A 23125-nucleotide genomic window follows, 5' to 3' on the forward strand; every position below is an offset into this window, starting at 1 on the left:
CCTCAAGAGGTGTAAAGACCCGGTGTGGCGACGGTGGACGGATGACTATTTACGGGGATTACGCGAGCAGCATCGCCTTACACATCCGGGAAACCAAAGTGAAATAAGGAATTGCCATCAAGACCCATCAACATGTTTTTTTGTCTCTAAAAGAAATTTCCTCAGTTCGTAGAACAGATATACACCAGTTAGGGGAATTTGTGTGTCATATCAGGACCTTATCAAAACCAACCAATTACAACCATTAGCACTTCTAACTGTTGTTCTTTGACTAAAAAACTTGGTGAGGAAGTTACAATGGCGGAGGTTTTTTCGCCGGTTTGTTTACTGCGGGAAATTACCAACTAAAATATGCGCGACAAAGTCCATTGCATAATAGTGCAAGTTGGGACTGAAAAACAGAGAAATTTTAATCTAAAAAAAGCAAAGATTAAAAGATGTGCAATTTGTAAGATTATTGATTGATTGTTTTCGTGCCGTGGGGCGATCAAGGCCAAAATAAATATCTTTTGAAAGCCAGTGAGACTTGACAGCGCGAAAGCAAAGTAGTAGGATTAAAATGCTTCTGAACAACAAATGTGCATAATACCTGGAACAGACTTGGTTTTACTGATTTGTTGTCCTGTGGTTTCTTCAAATGATCAAAATCTGCAATAACAATCCAATTAAAATTGACGTTAACACAGCCTTCCTAAATGACACTTTGGAGAAGTAGATTTTGCCTTAAACTTTTTACAGTGTTAACAGCAAACATCAGAGGTCACGAACTATTTATTCAGCAATCGAAATATGAATCTGCTACCACATTGTTAAACAAATAAAAACGTTTCTACCTTCTGATGTTTCGTCTCAAATCAGTATCACAAAGGAATCGCCACTTCCTCCTTTTTCTTCTTTACCAAACACCTGTAAATAAATCAGAAAGCTTCAACGACATATCAAAGGAAACGGAAGGTGCTGATGAAGCAATATTTAACTGAGACTAACACACTCTTTATACTACAATCTTGGTCGGAATAAAATACGAAATAAAACTACGCCTCCCCCCGAATCGATGATGAACTGGCGCTAAACCCAAAACAAGCCAGCCAGCGAGACATGAGTGCGCGAAAGCAAAGTAGTAGGATTAAAATGCCTATAAACAACAAATGTGCAAAATACCTGGAACAGATTCTGATGTCGTAGCTGTTTAAGTGTTTTTGCGGATTTGTTGTCCTGCTGTTTCTTCAAATTATCAAAGTCTGCAATAACAATCCAATGAACATTGACGTTAACACAACCTTCCTAAATGACACTTTGGAGAAGTAGATTTTTCCTTAAACTTCTTACAGTATTAACAACAAACATCAGACGAACTATTTATTCAGGCAATCGAAACATGAATCTGTTACCACATTGTTAAACAAATAAAAATGTGTCTACCTGCTGATGTTTCGGCTCAAGTCAGCACTCCAAACGAATCGCCACGTCCTTCTTTGCTTTCTTTACCAAACACCTGTGAATAAATAAAAAAATTTCAATGTTTGGCCTGATTTGACACAAATTCTCCTTACTGGTGTATATCTATATTAGTACAAACTGGAAACTACGAGGGAAATGGAAAGTGCTGATAAAGCAGTATTGAACTAAGAGTAACACACTCTTCATACTACAGTCTTAGTCAGAATAAAATAAATAAAACCACTCCTCTCCCCGAATCAAAAATCAATGATGAGGCGGAGCTAAACCTAAAATGCGCGATTTTTTCTCATTGAAGTGGAGGGACGGATAGTCTTAATTTCTCATTGAAGTTGTCCAAGATTGTTAATTTTCCCCTTAGTAACACTGTGACAATCGTTTCTCTGTTCTGTTTATATAGAAAAGTGATTTGCCGCAGTGATTACCTTACGTCTTTCAAACACTTACAGTGTATCATTCGATGCCAATTGAATTTCCTGAAACAGATTTACCTTCAACTCTAAGTTTGTGTCTTCTCGCTGTGTAGGTCATAGACCGGACTCGAGATAGCGGCGGCATTCGCGCCTACTCTATAAGCATATTTTGCATTTTTTTAAGATCACAGTGTAAATCAGATTGACAAAATGAAATTGACTCAGAAAATGTAATATTTCAGTAGGAAGTAACAAGTCTAAAACACACGGTCTCTTACATATTATAAGTTCAGTAATAGAAAATGAAAGTAAAAATGTGCGAGCCACGGGTTATCTGATCTCCGCACATATTGACAATGATGGCTTAGAAATCACGAGATGACCACAAGACATAAACATAATAAAAAAAGGGGGTCAATTTGAACTAGAATGAAGAAGACTAGAATTTCCCTTGATTAAATTTAACATTCCGTCACAACAAGAATCGATTTCCCTTATATTTTCTCCCCTTTCTATATTTTTGATTGGATTTTCATTGCTTTATGTGTCTTTATCAATACGCCCCCAAAACACAACACCATCTCAAGAATGTCGATTTCCGGCCCTTGCTTCACAAAAACTACAAACTTTCTGTTTTGCATTTACCGACAATTAATTTACCTATTTTCGTTTTGTTGAGTGCCTTACATTGATCAGATCTAATCTCTCCTTACAACAACAATGCAAAATTAAGCGAGCAGGACGGCTGAAATACGGAATTGTCATGGACGCAATTATTTTGTTACTGAGGCAAATTCTCCCAGTTCGTACTATAAGAAATACATATACACCAGTAAGGAGAATTTGCGAGTCACATCAGGGCAGAACCAAAATTAACTACAGTAATTACAACCATTCGTACTTCAATCCATTGCTTTTTTACTAAAAAACTTGTTGAGCAAGTTATAATGTCGGAGTTTTCTTGGCCGGTTTGTTCGCTACGGGAAATCATCAAATGTCCATTGCCCAACAGTAAAAAAGTGCGAGCTTGCATAATGAGAAGTTTTGCTGCGACTAGAACCTACGACTGGCAATTTTCTTAGACAGATCTTTTTCGCCAGAGAAATCGATCTTCTATACGGCACTGAGAATTCAAAGACTTCGCCGGAATTTCTCGTTTTGATTGCAAAGACACACGAGATCTTCTCGAGTTCGTAAACCTTGGCATTTTCCTTGCTACGTTTGTTTTAATTCGCATTTTCTTAGACCTAAATGTGCTAAGAAAAAAAATGCAATTTATGCAGTGATAAAGGGACATGTATGTATGTACTGTACTTACAATTGTCCTGTTTCGCAGAATCTAAAGACCATCCCAAAAATTCTAAAGTTCACTTCGTTCTTAATGCCGTGAATCCAAATTATAAACTGACTGAAAATTTAAAAGAATGTGCTCTGTGAAGCGTTATTTGATCTACTTACATTCCGAAGTGTCCAGTTTGCATGACTTGTCGTCATTAGAATGCTTAGATCAACAAACAGTACAACATATAAAGTGACCATCACTATATTTAGCTTTTTGTTATGAATCCCTTCCTCGTGTTAAAGCCAAAGCGACTTGGGTTTGACTGCTTTATTAGTGATCCTAAAAGTCACTAGTAGCAAAAAAGTAGGGTAGAAGAAAAAAGTAAAAACTAATCACGGTCTTTAGTAAAGCGCTCGATGTATCCTTGTGGCAACCACTTCAGCAGTTCACTTTATTGTCAGATCAACATCTTATTTCTCACGACGCATTTTAGAGAAGTCAAGTGTACAGGTCTACAGAATTTTTAAACTGATCACCCATGCAAAGAAGAGGGGGACGTAAGGGTTTGCGGTGACGCGGTTTTGCGGAAATCTTTATTTTAACCTGCGGTATAGCGGTTTAATAAGACTGAGCGGTTTGCGGTTTTCATAAATTTTCGATCGCGGTAATCGGTAAAAAAGAGTCTGCAGCCGTCTGCGCTTTCCAGTTATGACAGTTATTACTCGGATCCTGACGTTTCCGATAACTTTTGATCTCTTCTTTACGTTTTGCAAGGGACCATTGTTGTGCAAGCAAACTTTGCTGTTTGTAATTTCCGCTTTTTCCACTTAATTATTGGTATGATTAACCATTTTATCCAATGATACGTCGACTTGTTGACTTTCCGGGCTGGGAATCTTTCGCTCCGATTTCTTACAGTATTTGCCGTGACCTCGTGCGGGGCAATGTCTGCCGACCAAGAAGAAGTGGTTATGAGGATGGTCGGGAAGAGACGATGTTACTTCAAGGAGAGATTGGAAGCTCGGCGACGTTTCTTCTGGGAGCAGGAACTCGCTCCTGGAGAGTTATACGCTTCAACAATCGTTTGCTTTACTGAAAACTTCATGGGGCTGACCACGTTGTCTTCGGGTCATTCAAAATTATTCTTGGAAAATTTTAAATGAAATTCAAGGTTGATTCAGTCGAATTGCGCCTTAAAATGGATGTTCCGAGCTCATATTCGGGATATTTGAACTTGAAAACTAGCATCTCGATGAATTTTCACCAAACAATAAAGTCGCGGAAAGCTTTCGTTGTGTAAGATTCCAGTGATTTCCAGTGCTGAAGTCGTAAACATCGATGTTTTGAATTGGGTAACTCAGCAGTATTCGTGCATGCGCAAGCGCACTTATATTAGTTCCGCAGTAGCATAACGAGGTCAGTCCCACGGACGTGTGTCAATTATTACAGTATTATTTTATAGGTGCGATGATCATACGTTGATTAACATTAACGTACACTTTTATCAAACTAAATAAGGTCGTATTTCTAATGGAGTGGCGAACTAGAAGTATCAATGACGGAACCGTAGCACATTTGTAACTACGGTTTCGGTATTTTGGTAAATTTCCATGCGGTATTGCGGTTTTTTACCTTTTTTTTACGCGGTTTTGCGGTTTTCGAACCCCCCTTACGCCCCCCTCAAAGAACCAAGTGAATTCATTGCAGAAGTCCAAGAGAGACAATTTAAATGTGTTCGTCTTGGTAATCAAAGGACGCTAACATTTTGATAAGAGATATTCTGAACAAGAGCGTAGGACTCGCGATAATAATTTAAGTTCGACTCTATAATGGACACGTTCCAAGTCTTTGCAGTAATCAGTAGCCTGATTGCGTAACATAGCAACAACAAAAATTGACTGACAGATTATTTCAATTTTGATTTTCACTGTGACCTTTGTACGACATACTTTGGTCACGTGTCTTCATCAAAACTAAAGAGCCACCAGAGTTTATATCCTCATCAGGCATAAGAGGTGCGAAATGTACATATGTTGACAACTTTTCAGCTCGTTAGCGTCCTTTTGGAAACCAGTGCAGTTAGAATTTCAGAGTAATGCGGCGGTGCATCTCACGATATTTAGCCAGTAAATAGGAAAAATGTTCATGTAAATATATGTTTGTGCAGTGCAGATAATCCGTCGCCCAGATATCGAAAGTAATTTTCAAATAGTTACGCTGTTTTCCGGTTGCCACAGACCCTAGACCACAGACGTAAAGCGTGGAGTGTCTTCTTTATTTATCTTCTATAAGATCCATTTTCTCGACTCCATTTTTTAATGCATTTTTGTTACTGCGTGACAGTGTATACTATATATAGAGACTGAACGAGAATCTTGTCTGGAACAAAATCGTTTGGATCTTCATTCGTGTTATCGTGAAGTTCGGTCGGAGGGCATTCGCGAACAGACTGAATGTTCAACGTTTACAGTGTATTACCGGTTTTCATCTTTTTGTCATATTCCAAATAAAAAATATCTTTTCTTCTGAGGTTTTAGTTTCATCAGATATATAGCCTGCGAACAGGCTCCGGGCGAGGGCGGGAAAAAACATTCGGCGAGCGCGGAACTGAAGAATTTGGAAAGTGGAGCGATCAGGGCGGGACGTGGGAGCCTGTAGACTTTGTTTTTGATGTGCCTGTCCGCCCTTAGTGATTAGCCTGTAACAAATCAGTCAATGCGGTAATTAGACCTGTCAAGAAGCTACGTTTTCTGTACAGGCAAACAGTTCTATAAATCGACCTAATCAAACAGCCCGGCTCGGCGTCTTAATATAGAGTGCAAGTAAGCAACATGTTCACGGAATATTTCAAACTTTGTCAAGAGCCTAAAGAAATTATAAGCACATGATAGAGGTGTCAAATTCTGCGAAACGACATGTAGATTCCAACCTCTAAAAGAATTTGCTACAGCACAGCCAAACGGCTCCACTCTACTTAAAATTCCTCCTCATAACAGAGCATAAAGTACCCTTTAGAATCACTTGCGAAATACTGAAAGGTTGGGAGACCGAAATTAAAAAGAGAACGGCAAATGCACAATTGTTATCAACCGAAGTACAGTAGTCGTGCAGGGCGGTCAACCGCAGTTTACAAAAATCTGTCAAATATTCATCTCAAAGATGTCAACAATCAGCGATTTAACCAATCATATCATGATACCAGGAACTGGTATCATAGAACATCAATAGAATGTCTACAGGCTCCCTCGCTTCGTTCGGGCTCACCGGGAGCCTGTTCGCAGGCTATCAGATATAAGACCCTATGAGATCAGAACTTGGTGTCTTGCGAAGTTGTATCTCGACAAGGCTTTTTAATGTCTTTAGAGCAAATAGAGCATATTGGAATTTACAGGTTTTTGAGTCGCGCGACATTAACGACATGTTTACAAGGAGCGAGGGTTACCTTAGAAGGTGGTTTACCCTAGCACTCACACATTTCCCCTTTTTTTCTTCATCGCGCTTACAAGGCAGCTGAGGGTTACCCTGGCAGGCGTGTTAACTTCTTCCCTTGTGAACACTCCAGGTAGGGTTAACCCGCCTACCCGGATTAACTTTCTAATTGTTTCCAGACACTTTGAGTGTAACCGCGCATAAAATTGTCCCGGGTTGTAGGGTTACCCTACCCGTAAAATTTTGCTTGTAAACCCGGGCTATATTTTGCCCTCCAGCTAGGGTTAACCCGCTTGCTAGGGTAACCCTCCCTCGGCCGGCCCTCCTTGTAAACAGGCCCTAAAATGGCGGCCAGAGAAAGCTGTCGCCTAGGTCAAGGGATGACTTACTATTTTTTTTAAAGTTTTTGTCAACGGAACAGTCCTTACATTACACGAAGTATTATTTTCAATATATCGGAGCTCTGTAATGAAAAGCTGTCCTTTTATAGCAAAACTCGTTAGCAGACTCGGTGGCAGACGTTTCGTGTTGCTCTACGGCCCGAAGGGGGGTACTCCCTTTTATGGGCTCTATAGGTATGTGGTATGTGTGGCCCAAAGGGTGTGGTTTTTCAGCCGTTTTGGTCATAAATAGGGTATTGATTTTGGCCATTTTGGTCTCAAATTAGGTATAGTTGTTGTACTCGTCTTGAACTAGGTATGTTTCTAAGAAGAAGCTACTTTTTCATCATTATCGATAAGCCATCAACAAAAGTTCTTCATAAATTATGTTTAGGGCAACTGTGTTCGCCGCAATGATCATAAATAGGGTATCGAATTTTTTGTCAAGTCATAAATAGGGTAGAGAAAATCGCAGATTTTGGTCATAAATAGGGTACGGGGTTTGGGAGGCGGTCCGCACACCCCCACCCAACTTTTCTGTGAGTACTCTCCGGATTCTACGGCCGCCATATTTGTGCCGCTCCGAGGGACACCAACATGGCGTGTCTAACCAGATCTCTTAAAATTTGGGTGAAACATTTCCTAAATATTGGCGAGGTTGTTTATATATCAGTCTATGATATCCCAGATTCTTGACTTTAATTATTCCACAGCATGGTTACGATTCTTTTTTGATGGCATGACAATGAAGACCAGTAATAAAACAGTTATAACGGCGGCTGATATTTTGAACTGGTACAGTTGAACACCGTTAGTACAGTCACCAACGGCCCATGAAAATTTCGCCGAAGTGACCGTGTTGATGGGGTAGCGTCAAATTTCATGACTGGTATGTTTTAAGTGACGTCTTGTCGGATATACAGATGTATCACACTTGCTCCTCTAAAAATCTGAAAAAGAATCCGAAATGCAGATATGATAACAAAAAATTAAAACCCCAATCAGTACATACCAGATTAACTGTAGAAAGACGTCATGTTACAGGCGCTTTGAATAAAAGAGAGTATTTCCTAATATTGTTTCACAATAGTTGTTTTGTTTGGTCAATTGTGAATACGTATTTGCTTCAAGTGGCCGTATTAACGGAGTAAAATTATAAAGGATTATACAGGTTGGGATTTCAGAAAGTGACCGCAGGCCGTACTATTAGGGTAATCGCGTTAACAGGGTTCTCTTACAAGAAAATGTATGGGCTTTTTTGCTGGAACAGAAATAATTGGCCGTAATAACGAGGTCACGGTAAGGCGGGGTTCTACTGTAGCTAAGAAATTGTTCCATATTTGTCAGCTGAGATAGAAGATTCTTGATTTATACAAGCGTTCTCAGCGCTTAACGCGTTTCCCAGCGGTTTATAAGAGTTTGAAGCGTAAATGTGCAAAACTTTTGAAAGAAAATGTTAAAAAAACGACTAGGGGAAAATCAAATTATGAGCCAAGAACTGTGGACTGTAAATGCATTCTCGACCTCAGAGCCTTCGCCTTGTCGAGAAAAACAGAAAAGCCCTGGGGTCGGAAATGTGCTACTCGCAGAATCGCAGAAGCAGAAAGGCCGCGTTTGTTTAGAATGCAGGATCTTGGTATCTTAGGACTACATAAGAGTTTATTTCATAAAAACGAAATGTCCATGTTAAGCGGATGCCTCCGCTGTATTTGTAGATTAAACTCCTAGCCACTGGAGCCTACTCTTACGGCTGTTACTAAAAGCGCGAGGCCAATACATTGTCCGAAAAAAAAAAAGAAAACTGCCCTAGAAACAACGACGGTTATAAAATGTTCAGGACCATTTTGAGCACTATTCTCACAAAACAAAGGGAAACTGAAGTATAAATACCATACGATGTTCCATAAATACAACATAGCAATAACTGCTATCGACAGAAAATCAAGATAACTTAATTAGGGTCCGTTAGTTGGTGTTTGTTCAACTTGCTAAAGGACGGTATATCCTATCGTAGTGACAAGGGGTGAATTCGTGCAAGGCCTCTGCGGGTGCAGATAAGTCTTGGTAGTTGTAACCTGACCTTTACCAATACTTTATTAGGCTGCGAAGCTGGCGGTCTTGTTGGGGATTTTTTGTGAGGTTTCGTGGCGCGGAACGAGCGGCGAGGGCGAGGCCACGAGAAGAATCACGGTCTCACCTTCGCGGCTTTTTTTACAGTGACCTTTGTACGACAAACGATCTACTTTCGTCGTTTTCCAGTTGCCTAGCTCTACTGGAGAGAAAACCTCGTTTGGAACAAAATCGCTTGGATTGCTATTCGCTTTATCGTGAAGTTCGGCCGCAAAGGATTTGCTGCCAAGAAGTGTATTGCCGATTTCTATGTTATTTTGTCATATTCCAAAATCAGAAATTACATAACCTTCTGAGGTTTTAGTTCATCAGATATACTACCCTCTAAAAAATGCATGTTTTATAATTGCGTTCAGTGCCTTACAGGGATCAGATCTAATACTTCTCACAACAACAACGCAAAATTATGCCTGCAGTCGGATGAAATAAGGAATTGCCATCAAGACCCATCAACACATTTTTTTGTCTGTAAAAGGAATTCCTCAGTTCGTAGGAACAGACATACACCAGTAAAGAGAATTTATGTGTCACATCAGGACCAAACCAATTACAACCATTAGCACTTCTACCTGTTGTTCTTTGACTAAAGACTTGGTGAGCAAGTTATAATGGCCGAGGTTTTCTCGCCGGTTTGTTTACTGCGGAAAATTACCAACTAAAATATGCGCGAGAAAGTCCATTGCATAATAGCGCAAGTTGGGACTGAAAGACAGAGAAATTTTAATCTAAAAAAAAGAAAACATTAAAAGATGTGCAATTTTGTAAGATGATAGATTGATTGCCTGCGTGCCGTGGGGCGATCAAGACCAAAATAAGTATCTTTTGAAAACCAGTGAGACTTGAGAGCGCGAAAGCAAAGTAGTAGGATTAAAATGCCTCTGAACAACAAATGTGCAAAATACCTGGAACAGACTCTGCTGTCGTTGTTGTTTAATTGGTTTTGCTGATTTGTTGTCCTGTTGTTTCTTCGAAAAATCAAAATCTGCAATAACAATCCAATGAACATTGACGTTAACATAACCTTCGTAAATGACACTTTTGGAGAGGTAGATTCTTCCTTAGACCTCTTTCAGTGTTAACAACAAACATCAGACGAACTATTTATTCAGGCAATAGAAACATGAATCTGTTACCACATTGTTAAACAAATGACAAAGATTCTACCTTCTGATGTTTCCGCTCAAATCAGCACCACAAAGGACTCGCCACTTCCTCGTTTCTCTTCTTTACCAAGCACCTGTGAAAAAATCAGAAAGCTGCAACGCCAGATCGATGGAAACGGAAAGTGCTTAACTAAGAGTGACATGCATTCTTCATACTACAATCTTGGTCAGAATAAAATAAGAAATAAAACCACCCCTCCCCCCGAATCAAAAATCAATGATGAACCGGCGCTAAACCCAAAACGAGCCATTTTTCCTTCATTCAGATTGTCCAAGATTGTACATTTTCCCCTAAGTGACACTGTGACAATCGTTTCTCTGTTGTGTTTATATAGAAAAGTGATTTGCCGCAGTGATTACCTTACGCAGCTCAAACACTTACAGTTTATCATTCCGTGCCAATTGAATTTCTTGGAACAAATTTATCTTCAATTCTAAGTTTGTTCCTTGTCGCTGTGCATGTAGGCTCGATTACCCGCCGCTTTTCGAGGAACATAGACCGACTCGAAAGATCGCGCCTACTCTATAAACATAGTTTGAATTTTTGAACACCAAAGTGTAAATCGCATTGACGAAAGGAAATTGACTCAGAAAATGGAATATTTCAGTAGGAAGTAACAATTCTAAACACACCTTTTCACATACTCTTACATATTATAAGTTCAATAATAGAAAATGAAAGTTATAACGTGCCAGCGATGGTTTATATGATCTCCGCACATAATGACAATGATGGCTTAGAAATCACGAGCTGACCACAAGACATAAACGTAATAAAGGGTCAACTTGAACTAGACTCAAGTAAACTTCTAGAATTTCCCTTCACAAAATTTCACATTATGTCACAACAAGAACCTATTTCCCTTATATTTTTTCCCCTCTCTATATTTTTGATTTGATTTTCATCGCTTTATGTGGCTTTTATTAATACGCCCCCCAAAAAACATCAATTAATAATGTCGATTTCCGGCCCTAGCTTCATAAGAATTGTAAACTTTCTGTTTAACACCTACTTACAATTGATTTGACCAGTTTCGTTTTGTTCAGTGCCTTACAGTGATCAGATCTAATCTCTCCTTACAACAACAGCGCAAAATTTAGCGAGTAGGTCGGCTAAAATAAGGAATTGCCATTGACGCAATTATTTTGTTACTGAAACAAACTCTCTTAGTTCGTAGTATAAGAAATACATATACACCAGTAAGGAGAATTTGCGTGTCGCGTCAGGGCAGAACCAGAACTAACTAATTACAACCATTCGTAAGTTCTTCAATCCATTGCTTTTTGACTAAAAAACTTGGTGAGCAAATTATGATGCCGGAGTTTTCTTCGCCGGTTTGTTCAAGTTGCTACGGGAAATCATCAAATGTCCATTGCACAATAGTGGAAAAGAGCGAGCTTTCATAATGAGGAGTTTCCCAGCGACTAAAACCTACAACTGGGAATTTTCCTAGAGAGATCTTTTTCGACAGAGAAATTGATCTTCTTTACGGCACTGAGAATTCAAAGACTTCGCCGGAATTTCTTGTCTTGATTGCAAAGATTAGAGACGCGAGATCTCACGAGTTCGTAAACCTTGGCATTTTCCTTGCTACGTTTGTTTTAAGGTTACCGTATACCTTCAGGGGTGTCTCACGTCCAAGCGATTTAGCGCGTCCGGTTTAAGCTGTAGATACCTAAACCCCATATCAAATTAAAGCTTATAGAGCTGGCTATCAAACCATACCAAAAATTTTGAAATAAAATGAACTGTCGATTTTTTCACGGCCACTAAATGCGAGCGTCCTAATCACCTTTTGGAAGCTACAAGTCAAAGCGAATTTTGTTTTTCGCTAATTCATTTTTTTCCTCGGTTTCAGGACAAAAAGCGCTAAAAAAGCGTGTCTGTGTTTTGCCACATTCAATTGCAGTAAAAAGTTACAGAACATTTTCGAAATAGGATTTTAAAAATGTGAAGTGATCGTACAAAAATTGCTCTCGGAGAAAAAATATTTCGAAATAAACAATTCGCAGACAGTTTTTTGTTTTTTATATGTTAATCTAGCTACTGTCCAAATTTGAGGGCAATCAAACAAATTCCCTTTGAGTTGTAACTCTTTAAAGTGTCTGCTTCAAGCGAAAACATTTATTCGAGAAAACAGCCCTAAGAAAAATCTCTTGCTTGGCAAACAAACTCCGCCCACAAACGCCTTCAACTGGGTTCTCAGATCACTGAGCCAATCAGAGCTTGGAAAATTTACTACCATTAACTCGCGGTGAAATTTACGCGTGAATCTCTAAAAAAAACCCTTGTGTTTCGCAATGCGCTCAAGGCGGAGAGATAATTTTTCTGTAGCTCGGTTTTTCTTGAAGCTGGTCTGGCAAAATGGGGAAGACGAAAAAGGATACGAACGCTAGAGTGGCTGGGCGACGAGAACAAACTGAACAAAAGAAAGCGCGGCGGAGCAAATGTGCATGGATAATATTCCAATGGATCTCAATGAGTTGGGCGATTCATCGGTATCGGACTCAACAAAAGAGTCAATGTAAACGTCGCTGTTATCGCTGTCGAGTTCCCAAATTTTTACGGAACGTTTCTCTTCTCTTGACTCGATCTTTTTGCCCGCTTGATACGATAGCTATAGCTTCATCCGCGAGGGCAACTTTCGCTTCTTCACTCATTGATGTGTTTTCATTCGTTCTTCGCTTTTACGAACTGGTAAACAGAGTTTTCCGTGGTCCATGTTTACTTATAACTTAATAGAATCACATCTAATACTATTTAGGAGGGCTCCACTGAAAACCACCTTTGGCGAGTTGGATTCCCTCACTAAATAATAATAATAATAATATTATTATAATAATAATAATAATAATAATAATAATAATAAAATATTTATATAGCGCCAATATCCTAAAAGTTCAAAAGCGCTTTACAGTTAGAAATATTAAAAACACTTAAGACTAATAAAGTAAAAATAAAAAAAATGTCCTTAAAAAGTTATAAAAATGCTTTTTTAAAAAGGAACGTTTTTAGTTTATGTTTAAAAAGGGACACTGAGGAGCTGTTCTTGATGTCAGACGGAAGAGTGTTCCAGAGTGTAGGAGCTGCTACAGAGAAAGATCTTGCGCCATATGTTTTCAAATTGAAGTGCGGAATGGAAAGAAGTTCTTTAGAAGATGAACGTAGTTGACGAGACGGAGTGTAAGGAGTGAGAAGATCACGAACGTATGAAGGTGCCAGATCGTTTAGGGCCTTGTACGTGATGAGTAGAATTTTAAAGATGATACGATAGTTAACAGGAAGCCAGTGGAGATTAAACAAAATAGGTGTTATTATTATTATTATTATTATTATTATTATTATTATTATTATTATTATAAAAATGCTTGGATCTGAGTAGCCTGCCAATTCGTGGTATCCACATATTCCCGCGAAAGTAGTCTCGGTTGATTACGTACACGTTATAGGGCTGTCAATCAAGAGGGAATCTAAGACCGTCCCAGAAATTCTGAAGTTCTTTGGGTAATGCCGTGAATCCAAATTGTAAAGCAAACGAGATTGAAAATTTGATTATTAGAATGTGCTCTGTGAAGCGTTATTTGATCTGCCCACATTCCGAAGTCTACAAAAAAGATGACTTGTCATCTCAGAATGCTTGGATTAACAAAGAGGTCAACATATGAAGTGATCATTACTATAATTAGCTTTTATCATGACTTCCCTTCATCATGTTTAAGCCAAAGGAATAATGACTTGTTTTTCACTGCTTTATCGGTGTTCCTAAAAGTTACTAGTAGCAAAAAAGTAGGGTCGAAGAATAAAGGAAAACCGAAAACACGGTCTGTAGTAAACCGCTCGATGTATCCGTTGCGACAACTACTGCAGTCTTCACCTTATATATTGTCAGATCAGCATCTTATTTCTCACAACATATATCGGAGAAGGAAATAACCTATTAGAGTTGGAACGTGGCCTACCATATCAGGTCCCCCATATCAGACCCCAACATACAATACGAGACCCCGACCTACCATATCAGACCCCAACGTACCAATTCAGACCCCGATCATATCAGTCGGGTTTGACTGTTTTATGTGTCGCGTTTAACTTTATGTTAACTGCTGTGCTAAGTAATACAGTAATTCTTCAGTAGTGTACTGAAATTATTATGAAATATGGTTATTACGAATAACAAACTGCAAGTTCACTGTCGCCATTGTTGCAACTTCCTTTCTAGCCTATAGACTTCACAGCATCGCGTTTCTTATTACCGCATTCTGGTACTATTTTGTTAGGAAATATATAAATTATAAATACTTTTAAAATATATTTTTGAAGCAAGCATCCGTCCCAAAACGTTCTAAGATAATTATATGTATCACTTTGTTTCAAGTCACGGAATCAGCGTCTTGAAATTTTTGTTGACCTCAAAATGCCTTTGTTTAGTAGCAGACTTCGCTGACAGATTGGTATCATGTCCGTCTCAGAACGAAGTTATTATCCGATTACTTCATGTAGTCACGCAATTCTCACACTCGCATATTACTCGTTTAATGTACCGAAGCTTTTCTATGCAATAAGGTAGATCGACGAGAAGTGTATAACACGTTGATAAAGATCAAGCGTAAGGTGATTTTATAGCATTTCTTTATTGGGATATTTGTATAATTTCACGCCCGAAATTTTTATAGTTATATTCATCGACAGCACTGGAAGGCCTCTTTCACTGTTTTTAAATACCGGTTTAAGCAATGTCGTATAGGTGAAAATAAGTCGTCTACTTGCAACGAGAGGGTATGGACTCCCATTAAATGACCAATTTTATTCCACGTAAATACATGTCGTTGACTGAAATTTTAAAATGAAATTTCACGTTTGACCTCTCCTGAATCAAATAAATAAACCCCTTCAGGCGGTTGGTATGTCTGCTCATAAATGTGCGCGGCTGAGAGATTGCCCGAAAAATGAATCTTTGGCGAGGGTTCGAGGGTTTCTGATGATTGTTGTAGTCGCGCACGAAAAGCGTGGGGTCTGAGATTGTAGGTGTCATGTTCAGGGCCTGATATTGTAGTCTCGCGCGAAAAGCGTGGGGTCTGACATTGTCGAGGCCTGATTTTGTAAGCTCGCACGAAAAGCGTGGGGTCTGAGATTGTAGGTGTCATGTTCGGGGCCTGATATTGAAGTCTTGCGCGAAAAACGTAACAACCCCGGAGGGGTACTTTGGGAATTTCTGGGTGAGGATGTGCCGCTGGGACCCTGGAACCCTTAGCCTATACCAGAGTTAGTTCAACTGAATTTTGCTACCCTATACTAGAGTGAACTCCCCAAATCCCTTCATCTATCGACACTCTTGAGGCTGATTTGCGTAAATTTAAACTTGCCGATTTGATTTTTTTTTTATATTTTTGAGTGGCAATTCCTGGTTTCCTTAGTCTAGATAAAATCTTCAACCAACTAGTCAGTTTTGTGAAAAATTATACCCTATTCTAGACCCAAACGCTCTGATTTATACACCCTATCCTAGAGTAAACTGCTTGAAAAACATACCTTTCACAGCGGCACATACCTATATAGCCCATATATGGCAGTGCCCCTCCCCCCCCCCCCCCCCAGGGTAGCAATCGACATTGTCGTGGCCTGATATTGTAAGCTCGCACAAAAAGCGTGGGGTCTGAGATTGTAGGTGTCATGTTCGGGGCCTGATATTGTAGTCTCGCGCGAAAAGCGTGCTGTCTGACATTGTCGGGGCCTGATATTGTAGTCTCACACGAAAAGTGTGGGGTCTGAGGTGGAGGGTCTGAGATGGGGGATCTGAGGTGGTGGGTCTGAGGTGGGGGGCTTGGGGCCTTAGATGGGGGGTCTGTGATGGAAAGTCTGAGGTGGAGGGCCTGAGATGGTGGCTTGAGATGGGGGCCTGAGATGGGGGGTCTGAAATGGGGGGCCTGAGATGGAGAGAACGTTCCAAACCTTGATCGAGATAGCGACGGCAATCGCGCCTACTCTTTAAGCATATTTTGCATTTTTGAACACCACACTGTAAATCACATTGACGAAATGAAATTGACTCAGAAAATGGGAGGTTTCAGTAGGTAGTGACAATTCTAAACACACCTTTTTACATACTCTTACATATTATAAGTTCAACCGATAGAAAATGAAAGTTAAAAACGTGCGAGCGACGGGTTATCTGATTTCGCCACATATTGACAATGATGGCTTAGAAATCACGAGCTGACCCCAAGACATAAACCTAATAAAGGGTGAACTTGAACTAGACTGAAGTAGACTTCTAGAATTTCCCTTCACTAAATGTAACATTCCGTCACAACAAGAATCGATTTCACTTATATTTTCTCCCCTTTCTGTTATTTTTGATTTCATTTTCATTGCTTTATGTGGCTGTTGTTAATAGGAACCCCTCCCGCCAAAAACAAACAAACAAACAAACAACAACATTTGAATAGTGTCGATTTCCGGCCCTATTTTGTAGCTTCATAAGAATTGTAAACTTTCTGTTTCGCACTTGCTTACAATTAATTTACCTATTTTCGTTTTGTTCAGTACCTTACAGTGATCAGATCTAATCTCTCCTTACATCAACAACGCAAAATCAAGCGAGCAGGTCGGCTGAAATAAGGAATTGCCATCGACACCATTATTTTGTTACTGAAACAAATTCTCCCAGTTCGTACCATAAGAAATACATGTACAGCAGTAAGGAGAATTTGCGTGTCACATCAGGGCAGAACCAAAACTAACTAATTACAACCGTTCGCACTTCAATCCATTGCTTTTTTACTGAAAAACTTGGTGAGCAAGCGATAATGCCGGAGTTTTCTTCGCCGGTTTGATTGCTACGGGAAATCATCAAATGTCCATTGCACAGTAGCGGAAAAGAGCGAGCTTGCATAATGAGAAGTTTCGCAGCGTCTAAAACCTACAACTGGCAATCTTCTTAGACAGATCTTTTTCGACAGATAAATTGATCTTCTGTACGGCACTGAGAATTCAAAGACTTTCCCGGAATTTCTCGTTTTTAGTGGAAAGATCAGAACAGACACGCGAGACCTCATGAGTTCGTAAGCCTTGGCAGTTTCCTTGCTACCTTTGTTATAATTCGTATTTTCTTAGACCTAAATATGCTAAGAAAAACGCAATACATACAATGATATGGAGACATGTATGTATGTACTGTACTTACAACTGTCCTGTATGGCGGAATCTGAGACCGTCCCAGAAATTCTGAAGTTCACTTCGTTCTTTGGGAGATGCCGTGAATCCAAATTGTAAAGCAAACAAGATTGAAAATTTAATCAATAGAATGTGCTCTGTGAAGCGTTATTTGATCTGCCCACATTCCGAAGTCTACAAAAAAGATGACTTGTCATCTCAGAATGCTTGGGATTAACAAAGAGGTCAACATATGAAGTGATCATCACTATAATTAGCTTTTATCATGACTTCCCCTCCTCATGTTTAAGCCAAAGAAATAATGACTTGTTTTTCACTGCTTTATCAGTGTTTCTAAAAGTTACTACTAAGCAGCAAAAAGTAGGGTTGAAGAAAAAAGTAAAAACGAAAACACGGTCTTTGGTAAACCGCTCGATGTATGCGTTGCGACAACTACTTCAGTCTTCACCTTATAGTCAGATCAACATCTTATTTTTCACGACATACATCGGAGAAGGAAATAACAGTGATGGCAAAGAAAGCCTAAAACGGCAGAGATCACCAAAAATCACAACGGACACACAGGAAATGAGTAAGTTTTATTAATCTTGCGTGTAAAATGTTCACATTTCGGAATATTTAGGGTTTTAAATCGACCGTATTACGTTCCCCATACTTTCCCTTGTAAAGCGTTCAAATTCTCCACGGCTCCTTACGTAACCTAACACCGCGTCAGTTCAGACTCGACTCGGGAAGGAGTTTCTCAAGTGCTTCTTTTCGCCGAATGTTTAATCGTAATGACCTATAATCGATAGGAAAATGCTTAGCTAGATATTTCTTGTTGATTTTGAGTTGGGTTGAGACAGAGAAATGGCGTTAGTGTTTTCGTGGATGTTCATGAAATGGCCATAAATCGTAAAGTTCTATGTAAACAATACGCCAGCACAGAAAAAATAATGAAGTCCACAGTCATTTTATGTTTTGTTTGTTTGTTTGTTTTTTTAAACTTTATTGATTGTTCTCACTATCCGTGTTAGAATAATATGCGTGAATTAAATTAGGGACAAGTGGCCATTTTTGCAGGGGTACCCTAACTTGAAGGGAATAAAATATTTTGACCCACTTTTTTTGTGCCCAATCATTCACTCCCCAAACCCAGGTTTGAGCGAAATGGGTGAATTGAGCTGTGTCACCTCCTGCCTGGTTCCCCTGGTTTTCTCGTGACACCACCCTTAATAAATGTAGTTTACGATAAAAAATATAATTTGAGCGAGTTTTTCCACAGGCAACTATTTGAGATTGCTAATGGGAAGTAACCTTAATTTATTTTTCGCTTTTCTCGAGACGTGAGCTTGGCACTCCCGTGATGCGAGGCAGAGGAGAGAGAGCCTGGGAACGAGGATGTATCCCATCATACACTAAAAGCACAATCTAAGATCACGTGTTCAAAAGTATGATGCCTTCGAAAATATGGCGGGTATTGTGTTTTCCAAGGTAAGACATTTTGGCGTTTTTCTGTTTTTTTTTGCTCTTTCTGTGGCTTGTTCTTATACTATCATTAGCAAAATGGGCAAGATTTCCGTATAACCCCATACATTTATTATGCATACAGCTCTTTGTTTAACTGAACAATAGCGAAAACAATAGCGCTCCTTTGAGACTTATCTGATTTGAATAACTCTAAATTTTACCATTTTTTTCTAAGTGTCGCATACTTTTTTTCGAATTTTCTATCTAAAATACGCAAAAACGGAACGATTTCTTGGAGACTTAGAATAATTTTTCGAGTTCTAGGTCTAAATTACGGAAAACCGAAACGAAATATCATAATTTTGGGCGCATTTACCGTGTTTGTAAACTGAGCGCAGGCTTAAAACTGCTTAAAATAATAGCGATTTAGACCTGTTCGCTAGTTTAAAAAAGCTTAAAATACTGTTTTAGGCCTAAGCAAAACCGGCTGCTTGCGGTTAGCTATAATCTTTTGCGCGGGTTAGCGACTATTATACTAATTTTTGTAAATGTAAACAAAGTGAAATAAAATTCTAGCTTACCTGCCGCGTCTCTCCGCGTTTTTTTTCCCTTTGATTTCCTTCCTCGAATTCAGACCCATGCGATGAAGCTGTATATTTTGTTTCTTTCCTCCATGAAGTGGCGATCAGATCACGACCTGTGCATACAGTGGTACGAGGAACACTTTACGCATCTTTGCGCACTTCGTATAAGCCGGCGATATGCTTGATAATGTTTCCAAAAGGATCATCTCCATAGTGCTGACGCCACGACCATTCCTGTAGATAGCTTTCGAAGAGATCTTTGGATGTTCCTGTACGAGGCATACTTCATTTGACTCCCCACCATGTATTTTCAATGCGCTTAGTGTGCGCACCTCTGTCTGGTTCTACGAAGTTTAGGCTGTGGTTGACTGTGAGAAGCGATTGGGAGAAAGAAAGAAATCACCCCCCACCCCTCCACCTTTTATTCACCAGGGACCCGCACATGCGATGCATGTTTTCGTGCAGCGTGCAACATGCGTTAAACACATGAATAAGTAAATTGTAATGTTAATTTTTTGGAATGCGAACTAGTCAAGTAAAATAAAAATTATTTTTGGAGGGGTAATTCTCAACTGAACCTCGTAGTGTAGTGGTGTAGAAGAGAGACTGGTAAGCGAGAGGTGTGCGAAAGGTAAGTGGTTCGAGACCTGATGGGATACAAGAGAAAAAAAGGAAAAAAAAATCCGTAAGGAACCTGGGTAACATGGAGAAGAAAAAGAGGGAAGAGGGGAGCTAGGGGAAGAAGAGAATCGGCGAAAAGACAACGCGCAATCAAATCCTCTTTTGTTCACACAGTAAGTAGTAATTATCAATGTATATATTCAATACCTTAGGGAGTTGCCATTGTCTTCAAAAACAATAGAGCGCATACATAATTAATAATTCTGCATGCATAATAAATGTATGGGGTTATACGGAAATCTTTCCGCAAAATGTACCCCTTTATATTGAAAACTAACTTGCAGCGTAAGGAAGCGTTTTTAGAAGGTAAATTCGAGCACATGGCAATAGCATTAACACTACATACCACAGTCAGTACATAAGCTACTAGATCACTAGGCTGGTCTTCATAGCAAATAGTGTCCAAGAGCGAATAGTTGTGCATATTTTTGAACGCTACATTTTAGCACATTGTTTTAAAGGTAGATTCTTTCGATAGAATAATTTGTGTTTGTGTTTAAACGATTTCTGATAGATTACTTGTTGTTTTAAAGCCTCAGTGGACCATTTTCCAGATTGGGGAATACGAATTGATTTTATAAGTGATGTATAAGCTGCCTTATGTAAGGAACTAGGTAAACTGCAAACCGAAAATTATAGCACATTGTACTCAATGCAAAGACAACTCAACTCAGAGGATTTTTTGCTGAAATGTTTAGAATTAGTTTGGGTTTTTTTAAATTTTTCTTTCTTTAAAATTCATTATCAGGGGTTTCAATAAGATTTTTAGCTGGTGGGCATTAGACTATGACAGCCAGGCAGAAAAAATGTAAGGCCCGATGGGCCTTGCAAAGGTAGGGAGCAGAAAATTTTGAAATTCTAGGCTTGTACAGATGCTTGCAAGAATTTTTAAATTCTCTGTTTTTTTCTTTTTTAAAAAGATACAGTGAATGGTGAAAAATGTACCGTTAGCAAACCATGCGAACAGCGTTCTGCATTGACTTTTGTGATGTGCGAGTTTCCTTCTTTCCATCATTTTAAAAGCGAATTAATAACTCAGAATAAAGGTTTCAATGTCCAGGAGAAAGATGACCCTGAGCATGATACTATTCTTTATTTGGTGCAAACAGGTTATATTTTTTGTCTGCTGTTTATAGAAAAATGAAACTTGAGACTCGAACTTGGTCATGTGCTGGGAAACCAGTGAAAACACCAAACTAATTGAGATGACTATCAATAATTTTGTTGCTTAATTTCTAGGCTTTCACACTTTATAGACAGAAAAAAAGAACATTTTCAAGTATATTTTCGAAATTATAGAGCATTTTCACGTGACATCATCAAATTCTTAAATCCAAAACTAAAGAGCCACCAAAGTTTTTCTCATCAAGCATAAGAGGTATTAAAGTTATATCCAGCTGAATAGCGCCCTTCATTTGGAGACCGGCGCATTTTGAATTTCAAAGTTACATGTATGGCGGTGCGTGACATAAAGTTTGTCGAAAAATATGTATTTATCTCGTGATTTTTAGCTATTTAAGACATTGTTGTATTTGGAAAAGTACTTGTTTAACTGTTTATTTGTTCAGTGACTGACAAACCACAACATTGACTGGGACTCTGCTCAGTGCTTAACCTACAGTACAAACTATTTTCAACGACTGACTCTGGAAAGCTGGTACACTAACCTAGAACAAACGTCTCTTAACAGATGTCAACAACTACCGGCGCCTTACAAACGACTTATCCATGACAGAAACGAAACGGACAAACGGACTTCTAACAGACCCACTTAACAATACATGGACCAAAAACAGACCTATTTTACCAACAATAGACGGATAAAAACCCACCAATGACTGATGACAAACTTTACATGAGTCTTTCAGCCAATACCATAATGACTATACTGACCAATCACTTTCAACAGACCAGACTTATAACATCATCGACTGACAAACACTATTCACTTGACTCTGAAGATGACTTCCACTCAGGTTGTCGAAACGTCGGTCACCAACAACAGTTCTTTTCAGAACTACACTCACCCGGACGATCACATTATATGAACTACTTTTCACGCATTGTTTGTTTGTTTTCTGTATTTTAATATTGATGTTGAAAAGCACTTTTCATGGATGCTCAATGAAGTGTATGTACATGTACATGTATGTTTTATATCTAGGAGGTGGCAGGAGAGGAGAAATACTTTTTATCTCTTTTTTTGCTTCCAAAACCAGCATAAGCTGCAGGGTTTTGGATCACTAGGCCTGACACAGATAATTTCTATCTTACGTTCATTGTCAAACCTCTCCCTTACTACGGTTGAAACTTTAAAAAAATAATCTGATGACTTATTTTAATTGTGTAGTTTGTAAAACGTAAGAGATTAAGGCTGCGTGTCATAAAGGTGAAACATTTCCTGTTTCTTACTAGTCAACTAGATACAAAACAGAGAAGCAACCATGAAAGCTACTTGAGACTCAAGGAGTAAAGATCATATTGAAACATTGGATTCCATATTAAGTGAGTCACAATTTCTTTGTGTTTGGTTTCATGTACTAGGCATGCAGTGCATGGTGCAGGTGGAAAATTTTAAACAAACAGTGGAGTAGGATGTACAAAAATTCCTAAAGACTGCAATGCTTGGGGTACTGATGTCAACATGTATTCTTTTGTGGCAGGAGGGACATAGTGATTTAATGTTAAGCACACTGGCTTGCAGATCAAGAAACCTGGGTTTGAGCTAACGGTTAGGGTCTATACGTTGTGTTCTTAGGCAAGACGTTTTACCCTATCACTACCTCTCTCCACCTATAGTTGTACAAATGGGTACTTAACTGGGTAAATTTAATACTGGATACAAACCCTGTTACAGACTTGCATATGGGATAATCTGGGATAAATAAACAATAGCCTCCATTTCACGGGGAAATATGCTCGGATATTTGTCCGCGGACGTTATCTGTTCCAAGAAGGAAAACTCTGAGCTTTGAGGAACAA

General features: G+C 39.1%; 2 protein-coding genes and 1 pseudogene across 5 annotated transcripts in view; 2 read left to right on the forward strand and 1 right to left on the reverse strand.

The window, feature by feature from the left end:
* The window catches only part of LOC149107137 (uncharacterized), a 3505-nt pseudogene extending 3333 nt beyond the window's left edge, over nucleotides 1-172 (forward strand).
* The window catches only part of LOC149107135 (uncharacterized), a 16962-nt gene extending 16310 nt beyond the window's left edge, over nucleotides 1-652 (reverse strand). Inside the window, exon 1 of the mRNA XM_089297181.1 lies at nucleotides 590-652. The gene's annotated coding sequence lies outside the window, so the exon portion shown is untranslated. The remainder of the gene's footprint in view (nucleotides 1-589) is intronic.
* The window catches only part of LOC110051350 (uncharacterized), a 434502-nt gene that overhangs the window by 407470 nt on the left and 3907 nt on the right, over nucleotides 1-23125 (forward strand). For 3 of the 4 annotated variants that reach the window (XR_016209545.1, XR_016209544.1, XM_089297190.1), the window contains one exon: nucleotides 22559-22648. The gene's annotated coding sequence lies outside the window, so the exon portion shown is untranslated. Of the gene's footprint in view, nucleotides 1-18406; nucleotides 18903-22558; nucleotides 22649-23125 lie in introns of those variants that run through there. The other variant, XR_016209546.1, reaches the window with a different exon arrangement.

The sequence above is a fragment of the Orbicella faveolata genome, unplaced genomic scaffold (assembly GCF_042242905.1).
Source record: "Orbicella faveolata isolate gen_17 unplaced genomic scaffold, um_ofav_v1 contig_27, whole genome shotgun sequence".
Classification (NCBI taxonomy): Eukaryota; Metazoa; Cnidaria; class Anthozoa; order Scleractinia; family Merulinidae; genus Orbicella; species Orbicella faveolata.